We start from the raw sequence: 16,484 nt of genomic DNA, 5'->3' as shown, positions 1-16,484 counted from the left end.
TTTACTAGCTCTCATGTATCATCACAGCTTCATTGCTGGACTGATTTCTCCTTCTACAACTCATGAGGGATATCGTCTAACTTGTATGGACAGTCACTGATGCTGAGGTGTGAGTGAGTCCCCTTTCCAGGGTGCTTTGCTTTCTTACTACACTTATACATAACCTATATTATTCTATACCTGCAAATAGCCTTTTAGGTGATTTCCTATATATCTACAGTCTGTGTGAGCTAGGGTTGGACGATATCAAAAATATTCAGAAGATAACGATATTAAAAAATTTATCACGATAACGATATATATCACGATAAATACCCGTTTTAAAGAAAAAGCCACAAGGAGACGTTATACTGTATGGGGGCAGCCGCAAGGGGACGTTATACTGTATGGGGGGGACACAAGGGGACGTTATACTGTATGGGGGGACACAGGGGGACGTTATACTGTATGGGGGGGACACAAGGGGACGTTATACTGTATGGGGGGGACACAAGGGGACGTTATACTGTATGGGGGCGCCACAAGGGGACGTTATACTGTATGGGGGGGACACAAGGGGACGTTATACTGTATGGGGGGGACACAAGGGGACGTTATACTGTATGGGGGCAGCCACAAGGGGACGTTATACTGTATGGGGGCAGCCACAAGGGGACGTTATACTGTATGGGGGGGACACAAGGGGACGTTATACTGTATGGGGGGGACACAAGGGGACGTTATACTGTATGGGGGGGACACAAGGGGACGTTATACTGTATGGGGGGGACACAAGGGGACGTTATACTGTATGGGGGCGCCACAAGGGGACGTTATACTGTATGGGGGCGCCACAAGGGGACGTTATACTGTATGGGGGCAGCCACAAGGGGACGTTATACTGTATGGGGGCAGCCACAAGGGGACGTTATACTGTATGGGGGCAGCCACAAGGGGACGTTATACTGTATGGGGGCAGCCACAAGGGGACGTTATACTGTATGGGGGCAGCCACAAGGGGACGTTATACTGTATGGGGGCAGCCACAAGGGGACGTTATACTGTATGGGGGCAGCCACAAGGGGACGTTATACTGTATGGGGGCAGCCACAAGGGGACGTTATACTGTATGGGGGCAGCCACAAGGGGACGTTATACTGTATGGGGGCGACACAAGGGGACGTTATACTGTATGGGGGGGACACAAGGAGACGTTATACTGTATGGGGGGGACACAAGGAGACGTTATACTGTATAGGGGCAGCCACAAGGGGACGTTATACTGTATGGGGGCAGCTACAAGGGGACGTTATACTGTATGAGGGCAGCCACAAGGAGACGTTATACTGTATGGGGGCAGCCACAAGGGGACGTTATACTGTATGGGGGCAGCCACAAGGGGACGTTATACTGTATGGGGGCAGCCACAAGGGGACGTTATACTGTATGGGGGCGACACAAGGGGACGTTATACTGTATGGGGGGACACAAGGGGACGTTATACTGTATGGGGGGACACAAGGGGACGTTATACTGTATGGGGGGACACAAGGGGACGTTATACTGTATGGGGGGACACAAGGGGACGTTATACTGTATGGGGGGACACAAGGGGACGTTATACTGTATGGGGGGGACACAAGGGGACGTTATACTGTATGGGGGGGACACAAGGAGACGTTATACTGTATGGGGGGGACACAAGGAGACGTTATACTGTATAGGGGCAGCCACAAGGGGACGTTATACTGTATGGGGGCAGCCACAAGGGGACGTTATACTGTATGAGGGCAGCCACAAGGAGACGTTATACTGTATGGGGGCAGCCACAAGGGGACGTTATACTGTATGGGGGAAGCCACAAGGGGACGTTATACTGTATGGGGGCAGCCACAAGGGGACGTTATACTGTATGGGGGGACACAAGGGGACGTTATACTGTATGGGGGGACACAAGGGGACGTTATACTGTATGGGGGGACACAAGGGGACGTTATACTGTATGGGGGGACACAAGGGGACGTTATACTGTATGGGGGGACACAAGGGGACGTTATACTGTATGGGGGGACACAAGGGGACGTTATACTGTATGGGGGGACACAAGGGGACGTTATACTGTATGGGGGGACACAAGGGGACGTTATACTGTATGGGGGACACAAGGGGACGTTATACTGTATGGGGGCGGCCACAAGGGGACGTTATACTGTATGGGGGGGACACAGGGACACAAGGGGACGTTATACTGTATGGGGGCCAAAAGGAGACGTTATAATGGGGCAGCAGCCATGAGTCAGAGACGTGTCACCGAGTCCCTGCCAGGCTTCCTGCTCTGCGGCTCCCTGTCTCCCAACAGGTCCGTCGGGGGAGGGGGGGGAAGAGTGTGTACAGGGTGCATGCAGCAGTGTAGCATGTAGCAGAGCAGGAAGTCTGGCAGGGACTCGGTGACACGTTTTTTTTAACTAATAAACTCTCAGACAATTATCTGAGTCTGCAAGTAACTTTAGAAAGGAAAGGTCTCGGATGCAATGGAGATCCTCTAAAACTTCATCTTTATTGATCATGAATAAACAGCGGATGCAGCCACTTGGTACACGGAATACAAACGTTGACGCGTTTCGGGTACTGGACCCTTAATCGTAACAGTTACATCAATTGTAACACTGCAGGCGTGGTCTATGTCATCCGGTGCACTGACTGATTTAATGTATATCGGGAGCACGATTTGTAAATTTAAGAATCGACTCCTGGAGCATCTAAATTACATCAACAACCCGAATGCTCTGAACATCTCCAATGCGGCGAGACATTTTATACAAATGCATGCTCGTCAGGTCAAGACCTTCAAAGCTTTTGCCATTGAGAGAGTCTTTGCACCTAGGAGGGGGGGCGATCATTATAAAAAACTCCTCCTACGGGAGGCGTTCTGGATATTCAGACTCAATACCAGAGTTCCAACTGGCTTGAATCTGAAAAAAGAACTGATGTATATCTATCAGTAACAAAAATAAATATCAAAATAAGAATAACCACTGTTAATTTTTGGCTGCAGTATGAATCTGAAATCTATATGCATGGAATCTTTCCAAATCTGCAATCCATCTGAGGACTTTGGGTTACATCGGTTCTTATCCATGTTTTCATCTGTTGTATAAAGTGTATTGTTCACACTGTGCGGTTTTCTTTCCTTTCCCTGTATCCGCTTAGAAGCATGGTAACACAATTCCTGGGGATCTAATTGGATTGGGAGCTCCCGCACGGTGTGAAATACACCATACTTGTAATTTACTGATGTACAGTCAACAGCAATGTAAATTGTTACAAAAATAATAACTGTCGTTACTTTTGCTCTAGTATCAATCTGAAAATAAAGTATATATGCATTCTTTCTAATCTGTAATCCACTGGAAGGTATTAGGCCATTTTTGGTTTTGAAATGTATGTTTTTATCTGTTGTATGGATTATGCTGTTCACACTGTGCGGTTTCTCTCCTTTCCCTGTATTTGTTTTGCAAGATGGGATCATAGCACCCTAGGGGTTAAATTGGATTGAGAGCTCCAGCACAGTGTGCAACCAATGAAACAAGTGATTAGTGTGTTGAAAGAAGGGTGTGATGCACAGCGTGACAACCAATGGAGTTAGTGGCTCCCCCCCTAGAATTTTGGAGGGATGGGCACCAAACTCCTTTAAATAGTGGGGTCACACTGTGCAACACTGTTACGATTAAGGGTCCAGTACCCGAAACGCGTCAACGTTTGTATTCCGTGTACCAAGTGGCTGCGTCCGCTGTTTATTCATGATCAATAAAGATGAAGTTTTAGAGGATCTCCATTGCATCCGAGACCTTTCCTTTCTAAAGTTACTTGCAGCCTGCAACGGGGACACACCCCTAGGGTTTCTGGAGTCAGGACTATCTACTAACCAAGAAGGTGAGCTGGATTAAAGTGTTTCTGTATTCTACAATTATCTGAGTCCCTGCAATAACTATACATTGTAAGTTCCGCCTGACCTTCGGTTCACTTGAGACTGCGCCGACTCAGCAGTCGCTGCTGTACTGCGCTGCTCAACTCAGCCTGGGGGCGTCACCTGATTCCGACGTGAGACGTCGGTCGGTGGGTGGAGACAGCACATTCGGAGCAAGCAGGAGGAGCCGCTGCTTGAAGAAACTGGTAGGAAAATGATGGAGAAGGGCAGCCGCAGTTTTTAAAGCGATGACATCACGAAATATACAGCGGTATTTAGGAAACAGCGAGATCGCCATATCGCCGGTTTTTTAATACCGCGGTATATCGCCCAACCCTAGTGTGAGCCGTCTTCCTTGGATGCCTTCTTCCCTCTCCACATTCTGATCTGCCAGGTACAACATCCTCTCCCTCCCTGCTGCTATCTCAAGCACTGAGAGAAGAGAGGGGGTGGGAGCAGAGCTAACTGATGATCAGGAAGAAACAAACAATACTCATTTCCAGTCAATGCCTGTTCAAACCTGCTGTCAATCAGCTGAGGACGGAGTGAACGCTAATTTATCCGGTGATCATATCTCTTATGCAGCACTAAAGATCGTAGTAAACAGGGGATGTGCTGCAGACAAAAACTGCATGGAGATGACGATCGTATTACTGATCATTTGTCCCCACATGAAGGATAATTGGTGCCCGAAAACGTAGCTCATGAGTGCCAATTGGCATGCTATTATCGCCAACACCACTGGTTCTTTTGCATCTGCACATGTAAAAGAACACACACACACACACACACACACACACACACTGAAAAAGCACGGCGATAGGAAATTTGTAAAGAAGAGTATTTAGAAAGTTAATTAACTTAACTGAAATCAGCAAAGTCCAGCTCACCTGTGCTGCTACTGGGATGCACGGACATGGTGGTGTTGCATTTTAAACATCAATGGATATAAGGAAAATCCAAGAACTTTATTTTATCATCCCAAAACCATAAATCACAGAACAACCGCACCGACTATGTGTTTCAGACAGCTTTGTTATATTTGAAATGCGTAGGTTGTGTGGCTGTTCTGTGATTTACGGTGTTAGGATGAGAAAATAAAATTCTTCATCTGATGGACTGTGGACGCTGGATTTTTCTTTATATGTGTACATCCCAGTGGCAGCACAGGTGAGCTGGACTTTTTTCTTTATAATTGATTATTTTAATTTTGATTTCAAGAAAAAGTCCCTTCTAGAAAATGAGGGTCAGCATCGGATTTTGTGTGTATTATAATGCATCCTCCCACACCTACACGGTGCCAGCCACTTTGCTCCCTCCCACATGGTGCACCCCCCCCCCCCCCCCCCACAAAAACACAGAGCAGGCTATGGTGCAACCCCCACACAGTGCCAGCCACAGTACACCCCCAACACAGCGCCAGCCACAGTGCTCCCCCCCCATACATAGTGCAGGCCATGATGCACCCTCCCACACAGTGCAGGCCACAGTGCACCCGCCCCATACACAGTGCACCCCCCCTCGCCCCATACACAGTGCAGGCCATGAGGCACCGTCCCACACAGTGCAGGCCGCAGTGCACCCCCCACTCCCCCCATACACAATGCACCCGCCCCATACACAGTGCTGGTCACAGTGCACCCCCCCCTCGCCCCATACACAGTGCAGGCCACAGTGCACCCCCCCTCGCCCCATACACAGTGCAGGCCATGAGGCACCTTCCCACACAGTGCAGGCCACAGTGCACCCCCCCTCCCTCCCCAAACCACAGCTTACCCTTCCAGGCAGCAGAAGGCACAGGTCAGCACTGAAAGCACTCCCAACATGAATGATCTGTAGCACATCACTTTTGCTGAGAGCGAGAAGAGCAGCACCTCTGTAGCGCTGTTCATCTCTGCATAACCAGACAACACAATGGCTTAGATTTATTAATGTGTCTCTGCCAAAAATCTGTCCAAAAAGTGGAGCAAATTAGTTCAATTTGACACATCTAGGGTTTCTATACTTTTCCCCTGACATGTTTGACAAGGGGCAGGCCTAAGATGCACCATATTGTGCCAAAACTGCTACACAATTCTGGTGTAAAAATCGGTCTCAAAATAAGGCAACCAATAGTTGTTATAGAGTCAATGAAAAGTGTCCCTGCCCCAGATGTATCATCCAGCCTGCCCATTAGGGGGACATTTATTAAGAACTGTGTTTTCTGCGCCGGTCTGGATTGCCCCTGCGCAGCCGGAGGATACGTTTCATTTACGGCTTCTCCAGCGGGCCGTGTGCCAGGCTGAAATCTACAGCCTCCTAGCCGTCATATATTTCTGTCTTCATTCACGCCAAACATTGGTGTGAATGACGAGAAAAGTGCCAGGCCCGCTGGCCTCGCTGTCCCCCAGCCCTTGCTTAACCCCCTTTTCAGAAAGTGGCGAGGACAGCATAAAAGTGCCAAAATTTTGTCGCAATGGTGTTTTAAAAAGTACAAATAAAGAGCTGCCAACATTTTTATTTTTTTATTTTTTACGCCAGAAAACTTGTATTATGGGAGGGGGACTTAAAAATTTCTCCAAAAAACTAAACCCACCGGGAACAGCAGTGTGGGGAGCTCCTGACTCTCCCAAACAGATGATGTCTGGGGAGAAATTTATATTTTCACCCGATGCTTTTGTTCTTCAGTGAGATAAGTGAACGTCAAAAGCGGCTTTCTCCGACCTCCCCAGGCGAACGTGCATGTGTTTGGAGAAGCCGGGAGGGAGATGGGAGAGACAGCCATTAGTCGAGACAGCTATTGAATGTCAAAATGCCCATAGACATTCAATGATACTGGGCGATGGACAAAAGAGCTTTCTGAGAATGTTCTATCAAAGAAAGATCTTTTGTTCACAAACAATCCTTTTTTGAATGAGCGATCTTTCGTCCAACTATCAGACAAAAATATTAAACATGGCCGACTTTTATTCTGAGAAGTTTGTCATCAGTCAGCTGAAACGATTGCTCGTTGTTAAATTTCATCCTACAAACGCTCGATTTGGTTGAAATCGTCCATTTCGATCAACTTTAGACTAATGTGCATGGCTAACTTAAGAGTCACTGAGAGTGACCCGGCCGGGAGTTTACACTGATGGAAATCGCCCATTACACAAAAACATAATTAAACCATTCTAGAAGTGGATGATCTTATCCGAAGTGTTTATGGAAACGAGAGCGTGTGTCATGTGCTAACATGATAGCATCGCCCGTATTTAAATACAAACACATGGAAACACAACGTCGCCTTTTGTCACTTGGCTCGCAAAGTCAGCCAAAGGAGAAGTGGAGAAGTATATAAATAGACTGAGTAATTATAAAGCACAAAAGTAAAATAGAGAACAAATACCTCCTTATGTGTTCATCCCAGATCTATAAGTGATGTATAAACACGGTTCAGGGTCATTTTGTACTAGTTAAAGAGGTTATCCAATCCCTATAATGCCCCCCAAAATGCCGGGCCCCTCATGCTGGTTATACTTACCCCGCTCCCTGGCACCCACGTCGCTTCTGATGCCCACATGGCAGCAAATAGCAGGCCGCAAAGGGAACAAGCCTCCCAAGCGTCAGCGATGCTAGGGTGGTTTGATTCTGTCGCAGCATGCTATTGCTTGACCAACCCCCCACCCCACCCCGGCGCTGGATGTTTTGATCCACGCGACAGCGAAGTGGCGGCCGTGCAGGCATCAGAAGCGACGCGAGTGCCGGGGAGCAGGATAAGTATAACCAGTATGAGGGACATTATAGGGATATCCCCTTTAATAGTAGCAGGAACTAAGGCTAATTTCACATGAGTACGTTTTCAGTCTGGATGTGTTCCGTTTTGCGAATGGACAGCATCCGGACTGAATCTTGACCCATTCATTTCAATGGGCACATGAGCATCGTTTTTCACTATCATCTTTGCATTCTGAGGAAAAAAAATAACAACATGTTCTATACTGTCTGTTTTTTAACGCAGTGCTGGCCCCATAGAAGTGAATGGGACCGCATGAAAAACTGAAGGCATCCGGGATGCAATGGATTTTTCACTGATGGTTGCTAGGAGATGTGAAAAACGGATGTAAAAAGGATGCAAACCTGATGGAAAAAACAGCACTGAATGCAGACAAAACTGAATTCAACTTGCATGAAAAACCATCAATTTTTCACTGAACAGACTTTGACACATTCTGCGACGCTCATGTGAGGCCTTGCGCTACGGCTGCAACAAGACTTTTTTTCTCTCGATAAATAAATAAAAATTGCTGTGAAATTGCTGTCCACAAGTATTGAATATCTTGAAAACATGCTCTGTCCAGGAGGGTTGCTCCCCTGTACTTTACACCAAAGCTCTGCTATGCTTCTCCGGTTTCCTTCCACACTCCAAAGTAGGCTTGAGAGAATCAACCTTTGGATTAAGGCCTCATGCACACGGCCGTTGTTTTGGTCCGCATCCGAGCCGCCGTTTTTGCGGCTCGGGTGCGGACCCATTCACTTCAATGGGGCCACAAAAGATGCGGACAGCACTCCGTGTGCTTTCAGCATCCGTTGCTCCGTTCCGTGGCCCCGCAAAAAAAATATAGCATGTCCTATTCTTGTCCGTTTTGCAGACAAGAATAGGCATTTCTACAATGGGCCGCCCGTTCCGCAAATTGTGGAAGGCACGCGGACGGCTTCCGTTTTTTTGCGGATCCGCAGATAGCAAAAAACGGAACGGTCGTGTGCATGTAGCCTTATACTGTAGATCCAAAATTCGTTCAAATACTTATTCGTACAGCATTAAAATGCATTGGTTCTGTGGAGCCAAAGTTAGTTTCACCCAAAGTCGGGTAAGACTTTGATTAAAGGAGTTGTCTCATCTCAGACAATGGGGGCATATCGCTAAGACAAGCCCCCTTGTCTTATAGGAGCGGGTCCCACCGCTGAGATCTGCACCTATATCAGGAACAGAGCCCTGCAAAGTGGTGGCTGGAGGACTACGGTCCAGCCAACACCAAGCGCTCTCCCCATAGAAGTGCATGGGAGCGCACCGCGCATGACCGGCCAACGCTCCCATTCACTTCTATGGGACCGACACCACTTTCGATGCTCTGTTCTCGATATAGGTGCGGGTCCCAGTGGTGTGACTCCCACCTATCAGACAATGGGGGCATATCCTAGCGATATGCCCCCATTGTCCGAGATGAGACAACCCCTTTAATTCCTACTGTATGCATATCTGCATATTGAAAAACAATTTAAAATAGCAATCCAAACTGGGCTTTGGTACTGGATGGTACCTCAGTACCAAAGCCCATTTCAAATTGCTATTTTAAATTGTTTTGCAATACGCAGATATTCATACAGTAGGAATTAAAGGGGTTGTCTCATCTCAGACAATGGGGGCATATCGCTAGGATATGTCCCCATTGTCTGATAGGTGGGAGTCACACCACTGGGACCCGCACCTATATCGAGAACAGAGCATCGAAAGTGGTGTCGGTCCCATAGAAGTGAATGGGAGCGTTGGCCGGTCATGCGCGGCGTTGGCCAGTCTCAAGCAACTTCGGGCTATAACTTTGGCTCCACGTAGCCAATACCTTTTAATGCTGTACGGAGACGGCATTAAAATGTATTTGAACAAACGGACTTTGATCTATGATCTGAAGGTTGATTCGCTCAAGCCTACTCCAAAGACATACTAAAAGGGAAGCTAGATTGTGAGCTCCATTGTAGACAGCAAGCAATGATAAGGCCACAGTGTCATGCCGACCCCTGTCTGCTGCCGAAAGCGCCTACAATGGGCACATGATCCTCAGATCTGGACAATGGAGCAATGGAAGAAGGTTACCTAGCTTGGTGAATCATGTTTTCCTTAACATTATTTGGGCAGCCGGGTGTTTCGCTTACCTGGAAAAGAGATGGCACCAGGATGAACTATGAAGCTCTGGGTAATGTACTACTTGGAAACCTTGGGTCCTGGCATCTACGTAGATGTTACTTTGACACATACCAGATACCTAAATATCTTCATAGACCAAGTACAACATTTCACAGTAATGTTATTCCTTCATCAGGACTATGCACCCTCCCAAGCTGCAAAAATTGTTCATGAATGGTTTGAGGGACATGAAAAAGAGTTTAGGTGATGACTTGGCCTCCAAATTCCCCCTACATCAATCCAATCTAGCATTAATAGGATGTGCTGGAAAAAAAAACTAGTCCAATCCATGGAGACCTCACAATTTACCAACACCTTTAGAGGTCTCAGAGTCCATGCTTCAATAGATCAGGGCTGTTTTGGAGGCACAAGGGGAATCTACACGTAGATTAAGCAAGTGGTCGTATACACAAGCCTGTACAAGGCAATAGGGTTGTCCCCAGCATCCCTCTTTAATACTAGTTACTGAATCATGCCCATGCACTTTCTACCTTCCCTTTTATATTAGAAAATGTATTTGATGGACAACTGAACTCTGACTACACACCGCACCGTGTAGACAACAGGGCGTGTGTCACATGTCTGGCGTTTTTTTGCTTCTGATTACTTTGCAAACCTGCATGCACAGGCCTGAGCTTGTAATAATCATCAATTAAAACCCTACCAGGGACATAAAATGCACTATTTCACCAGCAACTGGCTCAGAGGTGCAAAAAAGGCATAACAATTTAAGAAAAGCATAAAGAACAATTGACTCATAAGTAATTATTACCACAATAGAGACAGGTCAGTCTGAAGGCGTAATTTGGCATGAGCTGCTCTGTCTTCGGATCCCCGCCGCTGCCCACTGAGGCCATTTCAATAATACTGAAATATTAGAACCTGCTACTCTTTAAAGCAAAGCCTGCTGTGACACCCCCCACCATTCCAGCAATGTGCCAGCTCTGAAAGAACAAGCAGGAACCGAGCAGGCAGTGGGTGTAATGCATCACCAACCACCACTGCTGAAAACTAAATTTTACACTGAGAAATAAATTCGAACAATTTATCATTTATTATTCATAACCAATTCTAGCTGTGAACCTGAGAGCAACCCACTGACTGCAGCCGCTGTATGCTGACCGACTCTCCAGGCAGTGCAATGACCTGAAAAATTCCCAGTTAGCACCATATCTTATTATCGGTACAGCTAGTAATTCAAGGGCATTGTTATTTAAAGGGATTGATGGCCTGTCCTCAGGATTGGTCATCAATATTTGATCAGTGGCGGTCTGACTCCTAGCACCCCCACTTTTCAGCTGTCTGAAGAGGCCGCGACTCTCCAGTAAGAGGTGCAGTCTCCTCACAGCTCACCAAGCACAGCTCCGTCTATTGTATAGTGGTTGTGCTTGGTATTGCAGCCCTGGCCCATTCATTCAGGAGTTTTATTCTGCCTAGGCCTAAAAAGATGCTGCAGTGTCCACCGAAGCGCCATGCCCTCCCCATACCGCTGATCGTCTGGCGTGAAGGTAGTCAGACCCACCACCAATCAGATACTGATGACCTATCATGAGGGTAGGCCACCAATATCAAAATCTTAAATATCTAGAGTGAGAAGACCCTTTTGAAGGGTGTACATCATTTGAAAAATACACCCCATTAGGACAAATGGACATCATACATGGAATTCCTTTCTGGAGCCAGAGCAGAAAGCTTTTGTAAAGAAGAGACTTTGCACAACTGAGAGTACAATGGAGCTGATTTATACAACTGTCTGTGTTGCCTATAGCAACCAATCATATTACAGCTTTTGTTTTTTTAAGAGCGGAATGTGAAATAAAAGCTGAACTGTGATTGGGCAACCTTTTCAAAAATCCCCCCCCATTATTTCCAAGTTAGACTTTATTCGTGACCAGGTCCATGACAGGATGGTCATTGCTTTCTCCATGAGGATGTCTGTGGAGGGTTACTAGTTGGTCCACATGTCCGTTTTTTCTGCTCTATGTCTCATACGTATTTCAGAGAAAGGGGAATTCCAGAGCACAGATACCATCCATGTTCTGTCACACGTTTTTACGGACCCACAAATTTCGATGGGCATGTTTGGTCTGCGCATCTCCTCTGTTTTTCCACTGACTGCCATCAATGGAAAAAAAAGGGGTATTCCCATCTGAGACAATGGGACCCGCACCAACATTGAGAACGGACCCCTGAAGATTGATAGCGGTGCACTGCATATGCACAGGCACTCTTTTCATTTCTATGGGGCCGCCGAAAACAGCCGAGCCCTGGCTCAGCGATTTCGGTCGGCCCCATAGAAATTAATGGGAGCGGTGGCAGCGCAAGTGTGGTGCGCTCCCATTCAATTCTATTGGGAAAGCGCTAGGTGGTGGCTGGACCCTAGAAAACCCAGGGTCCTCCAGCCACATCTTCCAGAGGTGAGACCCACACCCATCAGACAACGGGAGTATATGCTAGCGATATGTCCCCAATGTCCAAGATGGGAATACCCTTTTAAAGTTAAAGGGTTTGTCCGGGAGTTCAGAACCCAGCTGAACCCGGACATACCTCAATTTTCACCCAGGCAGCCCCCCTAACTTGAGCATCAGAGCAGTTCATATTTAGGAGTTACGGTGACATACCGGGGCTCTCCATGGGGCTGCCAGGAAGCCCGATGACATCACCGGCACAGATGGGCGGGCTTTAGCGCTGCCCTAGCCAGTAAAATGTCTAGGGCAGCGCTAAAGACCGCCCATCAGAGCCGGTGACGTCCGCCCGGCAGTGTATTATGATAAACAAAAGAGCCTGTGCCCTGCGCAATCTAGCGCAGGGCAAGGGAGCGCATCAGAGCCTGAGATGCTCCGATGCTAGCCTCAGGGGGGCTGCCTGGGTGAGAATAAGGGTATGTCCGGGTTAATGGACCCCTTTAATGGACAGGTGGGTTGTCTGCAGAGAACATAGACGTGTAAATAAGCCCACACTCAGCATTTTATGTCGATTTTAACTATAAAACATAAAAAGTGGAGTTTTCTTGTGGGATCACAGACCTCACTAGCTTGACCTCCCCACATACTGTATGTAGGGCACATCTCAAGAACATTTTTATATGATCCCCCCCAATTAGCAGATACCATTGAGTTTTCTGAGGTTACAGATGAAAAATAAAGGCATGATCACGTCTACTCATAAATTAGTGAATCATGGTCATAGTTAACCTTGGGGTTCTGCCTCAGTTTTGTGTTTTGGGGGAAAAATGCCTCAAAATATGGCTGACTTGCAGGCTTCTTATCTTTATATAGACCAATGGTCTATCAACAGGATAGGTCATCAATATCTCCGACTAACAATTACTAATTGATCACATGACCTGGGAGTGACTCAGTCCCATTCAAGTGAATGCCCTTGGGCTGCATTACCAACCACTGCCACTATTCTATGAAAGGCTCATGTCGCTCACCGAAGTAATGCGGTCTCTTCAAACAGCTGCCGGATGTCAGACCCCACTGATCACATACAGGTGAATCATCTTGAGGATAGCTCATCAATATTTTCCACCTGGAAAACTCGTTTTGCAATATGGAGAAAATACATTGAAATAAAAAAATGCCAACACACATTCCACATTTGTGTTTTTAAAGCTACAAAAAAATATAAATAAAAAATGAATGTCTATGGGAGAAAATAAATAAATAAAAAATACACCAACTTTAAAGGGGTTTTCCAAGATTTTTATACTGATGACCTACCTAGGTCACCAGTATCTGATTACTGGGGGTCCGAAACTCGTGAGCGCCACCGCATTCTCCCTGCTTTTCCTAGGCCAGTGACGACACATCCATCGGTCACGTGGCCATAAAGCCGGATAGAAGTGAAGGCTGAGGTGCGATACCAAGCACAGCCATTATACAATGTAGGCGCTGTGCTTGGTATCGCACCTCATTATAAAAGAACCGGTACAGTGCTTGTCTGTTTCAGTCAGGATCATAGGGATATTTACCAACATTCGGGGCATTTAAGCTCCCCAAAGCCCTACCCTCCCTGTCTCACATGCCCTAACCTCAACTTAGCGGAACACCCACTTCTGGACAGGGTAGATTATCATTATCATTTCCAGGATAACCCCTTTAAGGCCTCGTTCACACTTCAGTGTTTGGTCAGTGATTTCCATCAGTGATTTGTGAGCCAAAACCAGTTGCAGCTCTAAACATAGAACAGGAGCAGATCTTTCCCTTCTACCTAATGTCTATGGAGGCTCCACTTCTGGTTTTGGCTCACAAATCACTGATGGAAATCAGTGACCAAACACTGAAGTGTGAACTAGGCCTAAGCCTGGGCTTAAGGCCTCTTGCACACAACCGTATGGCTTTTTCAGTATTTTGCGGTCCGTAAAAAAAACGTTTTGCAGAACGGAAAAGCTAGCCCCTGATAGAACAGTCCTATCCTTGTCTGTTAGGCCTCTCGCACACAAACTTTTTTTTTCCGTTTCCGTTCCGTTTTTTGTGTGAAAAATTGCCCTGGGGTCATTGAAAGGGGTTTAGTCGGAAACCCTTCTGTCCTGTGTGGTGGGCCAGGTTTGATCCTTGCTATGGGGCCCTTACTTCTCTATGTACACCACTGCTCCCAGGATAACAACCTGTGTGATTACATAACGTAGGACGGCACGGATCTGATAACTGCTTATTTACTGCTGTGTACATATGACATGTCTTATTACTATATATGTGGTTTTCATACAAAGATTCACTGTTACAATATCAGGATGATGCAACTGCATTGGATCACACAGGAAAACCAACTGACTCTATGAGCAGCGGTGACAACCAGCGAGCACGTAAACACTTAATAGTATGTCCAATAGATATATATATATATAGCACGTATAGATTGAAAAGATTGCCTAGGATCCGGGGGGTAACAGCACGGATCAGCCTGATGTATCAGCGCTCCTATGCTGCTGCTGCTCTATTAAGCCTCATTCACACGTCCGTGTTCGTGCTCAAATCCGTGAGCAGGTGGTCAGTGATGCATCCGTGAAGCTGCCTGTGAAGGATCCGTGTGTACGTTTTTTGCTGTCCGTGTTTCACTGACACTGCACAGCTGAAAAATAATTTTCAAAGCATCTCTTCCTAATGATCTGTGAAACGCGGATGGCATCTATGTTGCATCCGTGGTTTTCACAGACCCATAGACTATAATAGTCTGGGGGTGAAGAACAGAACTGGATCGCACATCCACAATGCTATGCTTAGATCTAACTCGCTACTCAGCGCTATATTAAGGTGTACAGCCCCCATACTGCATGCTGTACAAGAGGCATTAGTGTACATTTTGATCAAAAGGCATAAGCCCACTCACCACGCCAAGGTCGCCTCTTTGAGTAGGACCTACTCTGAAAAAGGCGCAGCGACCATATGGGGACGAAGCGGCACTGCCCTAGTAGGCGGCAGGGCCCATGGGTCTGCATATAGTGGTCATTGACCTGTAGCTCCTGATAGCAATGGACATGTTGTGTGAGACAACTGTTCACATGGTGCAGTACTGCTTGGTGGCCTTTGTTCTTGTGGCGCTGCGCTGGTGGAACCCAGTGCCATGGGTGGCATAATCAGACAGCAGAGGTGCTGTTTGACCCCTGGGTCCCGCCGCCTACTAGGGCAGCGCCACCTCGTCACCGCATGGTCGCTGCACCTTTTTCAGAGTAGGTCCTACTCAAAGAGACGACCTTGGCGTGGTGAGTGGGCTTATGCCTTTTGATCAAAATGTGCACTAATGCAGCATGCAGCATGCACTAAATGTACACTAATGCAGCATGCAGTATGGGGGCTGTACACTTTAATATAGGGCTGAGTAGCAAGTTACATCAAAGCATAGCATTGTGGATGTGCGATCCAGTTCTGTTCTTCACCCCCAGATCATAGACTATAATACACGTGATGGATCCGTGAACATGGACAAAATAAAAACACGGACCGTGCTGAAAAGACTGATGTCTGAATACACACATTAAAATGAATGGGGACGTGTGCCGTCCGTGGAACACTGATGTGTGAATGGGGGGGGGGGGGCTAAATAAGGTACATCCTGGGCGCTGGTTTCCAGGGGGACGTCAATAAGCTATTTTACCTGGGCATGGGTGTTTAGATGAGGGCAGTGATAGGATCCTTTGCCTCCCTGGGCTACTTTTACATTTGCGTTGTTAATTCCACAATTGAGATCATAGGGTCTCAATACCGTAATTAAACGGATCCGTTATTATTTTGCACATATGGACGCATCCATTCCGTTAGGATGCGGTTGTGTGAAATCAAAACGGATCACTAAATACATTGAAAGTCAATGGGTGACGGATCAGGTTTTTTTTTTTCAGCGACAGATCTTTTTTTTTTTTGTGTGTGTTTATGACCGGAAACATAACCAGTTCTCTGTTCCGCTAACGGAAAGGAAGAATGCATGAAGACTAATCGGAGACTTATTTTTTTTTTCCCGATATCGAGATCTCAATACCAGAAAACAACAACTGTGAAAGTAGCCTAAACTGGCCTGTACCCTTCCTGCATCAGACACAGGCTGCCATAAAACAGCAGAGCCCGGTGATATGGGGAAGAACTTTGCCTAGAATATAGAGCTGGGTCTGTACACAGG

General features: G+C 46.8%; 1 protein-coding gene across 1 annotated transcript in view; it reads right to left on the bottom strand.

The window, feature by feature from the left end:
- AP1S3 (adaptor related protein complex 1 subunit sigma 3) overlaps positions 1-16,484 on the bottom strand; it is a 47,181-nt gene that overhangs the window by 30,293 nt on the left and 404 nt on the right. The window lies entirely within an intron of this gene.

Source organism: Bufo gargarizans, chromosome 4, assembly GCF_014858855.1.
Source record: "Bufo gargarizans isolate SCDJY-AF-19 chromosome 4, ASM1485885v1, whole genome shotgun sequence".
In the NCBI taxonomy this organism is placed as follows: domain Eukaryota; kingdom Metazoa; phylum Chordata; class Amphibia; order Anura; family Bufonidae; genus Bufo; species Bufo gargarizans.
The sequence above is the reverse complement of the archived record's forward strand: the minus strand, read 5'-3'. Positions and strand labels throughout refer to the sequence as shown.